Below are 3,745 nucleotides of genomic sequence, written 5' to 3' on the forward strand. Positions count from 1 at the left end.
AATAATATTTGATTTTGTCTTATTGAGCCGACCTTTTCTGTTCTATTCTCTATTCAGTTCTTCTACTTCCTCATTGCTTCCATTTTCTCTAGCATTTCTATGTTGGAGAAAAAGTTTTAGAGTCTCTTCTAATATCCATTTTGGTCTTTTTCTTCTTCCTTGTCTTTTTAATTACCTTTTGTTTTCTTCCTGTGTGATTCTTGATGTCATCCCACAACTTTTCTGATCTTTGGTCATTAGTGCCTTAAGCATCCAATCTGTTCTTGAGATGATCTCTTGATCCAGGTGTGATATGTTCAAGGTCATATTTTGGATCTTGCAGACTTGTTTTAATTTTCTTAAGCTTTAGTCTGAACTTGCATCTGAGCAACTGGCAGTTTGTTCCACAGTCTGCTCCTGGCCTTCTTTTGGCTGATGATATGGAGCTCTTCCACTTTCTCTTTCCACAAGATATTCACTTTAATTTCTGTGTATTCCATTTGGTGAGTTCCCTATGTATAACCATCTTTTATGATGTTACAAAGGATATTTATAATGAAGTATTGATCTTGCAAATTTTTGTCATATGATTTCAAGCATCAGTCTATCATCAAGACCATATTTTCCAATGACTGATCATTCCTTTTTGTTTCCAATCTTTGCATTCCAATCACCAGTAATTATTAATGCAACTTTATTGCATGTTTGATCAATATCAGAATGAAGAAGTTGGCAGAACTTCTTAGTTTCATAATCACTGACTTTAGTAGTTGGTGCATATATTTGTTTTATAGTTGTATTAACTGGTCTTTCTTGTAGACATATAGATATTATCCTATCACACTCAGCATTACTCTTCAAGGTAGATATTGAGACATTCTTTTTTGATAATAAATGTGATGCCATTCCTCTTCAATTTGTCATTCCTGTCATTGTAAGCCATGTGATTTTCAGATTCAAAATATCCAATACCAGTCCATTTCAGCTCACTGTGATACTGATGTTTATGCTTTCCATTTCATTTTTGACAACTTCCAATTTTTATAGATTCATACTTTTCTACATTCCATATTCCAATTACTAGTAGGTGTTTACAGCTTTTTCTACTCATTTTGAGCTGTACCCCATCAGCAAATGAAGGTCGCAAAAGCTTTACTCCATTTGCGTCATCAAGGTCAACTCTACTTTGAGAAGGCAGCTCTTACCCAGTTCCATTTTGAGTGCCATCCAACTTGAGGTGCTCATTAACTGCACTATATTTGACAATATTCTGGTGCTCTTCATCATGTTTGAATATTCAATATTCTGGTTTTACCTAACAGTGTTTCACTACTATTCATAATGTCTTTAGTGACTAAATATTTGGAAGTACTCCATCTCTGATCCTCATCTATCTTTTTCTGGAATCTCATCAGACACCAATCCACTATGAGTGTTCCTGCTGGTAATTATATACTGGTAGTATAGCTTCCAGAATCACAGCAACATTCAAGCCACCAGAGTATGATAAACTGACAGAGGAGTTTTTGTTGTTGTTTTTAGGTGCCATCAAGTCAGTACCCACTCATAGTGACCCTATGTACAACAGAAGGAAACATTACCTGGTCCTGCACCAAACCCACAATCATTGCTACATTTGAGCCAATCGCTGCTGCCACTGTACCAATCCATCTTGTTGAGGGTCTTCCTCTTTTTTTCTAACTCTCCATTTTACCAAACATGATATCTTTCTCCAGGGACTGGTCCCTCCTGATAATATATCCAAAGTATGAGAGACAAAGTCTGGCTAGCCTGGCTTTTAAGGAGCATTCTTGCTGTACTAATTCCAACACAAATCGGTTGACTCTTTTTGCAGTCCATGGTACTTTTAATATTCTCCTCCAACACCATTTCTACACTCTTCCTTATTCATGGTCCAACTTTCACATGCATATGAGATTATTGAAAATATCTTGGCTTGGGTTAGGCACACTTTAGTCCTCAAATTTTATCTTTGCTCTTCAACATTTTAAGGAGGTCTTGTCTAACAGATTTGCCTGATATGTTAGGCTTACCCACTCTTCTTCAAAATGCTTTAAGAGGTCTTTTGCAGAAGATTTGCCTAATGTAATAATGCTTCATTTGATTTTTTCATGGGTTTTGATTGTGAATCCAGTTAAAATGAAAACTTTCACAAAGTCAATAATTATTGAATTACAATACCTTCACCCACTGCCATTTAGTTGATTCCATGTCACAGTAATCCTGTATAAGGTTTCTGAGACTACAAATCTTTATGGGAGCAGACATTCTCATCTTTATCCTGTCAAATGACTCATAGGTTGAACTCCCAACCTTGTGGTTAGCAGTATAGTGCCTACCCTGTAGCACCAACAGTGCTTCTTCATAATGGCCTGTTGTAGCCATCACAGTCATTTCCAACTCATAGCAACCCTATGGTCAACAGAATAAAACACTTCATCATCCTTACAATTGTTCCATTGAAGCTCATTGCTGCTGTCACTCTGTCACTCCATCTCATTGTGTTCTTCCTTTTTTCTTGCTGACCTTCCACTATACCAAACATGATATCCTTTTCCAGGGACTGGGCCCTCTAGATAACATATCTGAAGTATGAGAGATGAAGAATGTAAAGAGCATTCTGGCTGTACTTCTTCCCACACAGATTTGTTTGTTCTTCTGGTAATCCATGGTGCCTTTGATATTCTCCAATATAATATTAGCCTTGTCATTTTTGTTAAGTGCCTTCGAGTAGATTTCACTTAATAGAAATCCTGGACTTCTTGTGTGGTGCTGTAGCATAAGCACTAGACAGTTAATGACAAATTTGGTGGTTTAAACCCATCAGCAGCTCTTTGGAAACTCTACACAGGGTCGCTATGAGTAGGAACTGACTCAATAGCTTAACTGTACTTTAAATACATATATTTTTGTATTAAAGCATTTCAATAAATTCATGTGGTAGGTATTCATTCTCTTCTTTAAGATAAGCAATGCACTGCTAAGCACAAGGTTGGCAGTTCGAACCCCCCACGCTCTCGTTGGAAACCATACAGAGTTGCTATGAGTTGGAACTGATTCAAAGTCACTTCAAAACAACACTAACATTAGAGAATTTAGGTAACAGATCCAGTCAACACACCTGGAAAGTAAAACTCAAATCCACTTTATCTAACCTTATAGTTCATACTTGTGACCCAATGTGGATTTGTTTCCACATACATGTATCAAGACAAGCTAGCTTTTGCTTTATTAGTAGGTCTACATTGTCTGTGCAGAGCCCTGGTGTAGTGCTGTAGGATAAGCACTGGGATACTAACCATAAGGTCTGCACTTCAAATCCACCAGTAGATACTTAAAAGCCATATACAATGCTGCTATGAATGGGAACCACCTCACTGGCACTGAATAACATCAACCACTGTCTTAAACATTACTGATCATTTAACTCAGTGTTACCAATCAGTTTTCATTCTCAGACATGTTCTCAGGGATTATTGTTTAATTCAGAATGCATTCTGTAAACTGTGACAGATCAATAAACAAAGATTGGAGTGGAACATTCTAGTTACAGGACAGAAGAATCACAAAAAAATGGGCACATGCCATGTATGAGCAGGTGTGTTGAACATAATTTCCTAGTCTCATTCATTTTTCTCTCCCATTGGTATATAATTTGTTGTTGTCAGGTGCCATTGAGTCAGAACCGACTCATAGCGACCCCATGCACAGCAGAACGAAACAATGCTCGATCCTGGGCCAACCT

The sequence above is a fragment of the Chrysochloris asiatica genome, unplaced genomic scaffold, assembly GCF_000296735.1.
Source record: "Chrysochloris asiatica unplaced genomic scaffold, ChrAsi1.0 scaffold00292, whole genome shotgun sequence".
Lineage (NCBI taxonomy): Eukaryota > Metazoa > Chordata > Mammalia > Afrosoricida > Chrysochloridae > Chrysochloris > Chrysochloris asiatica.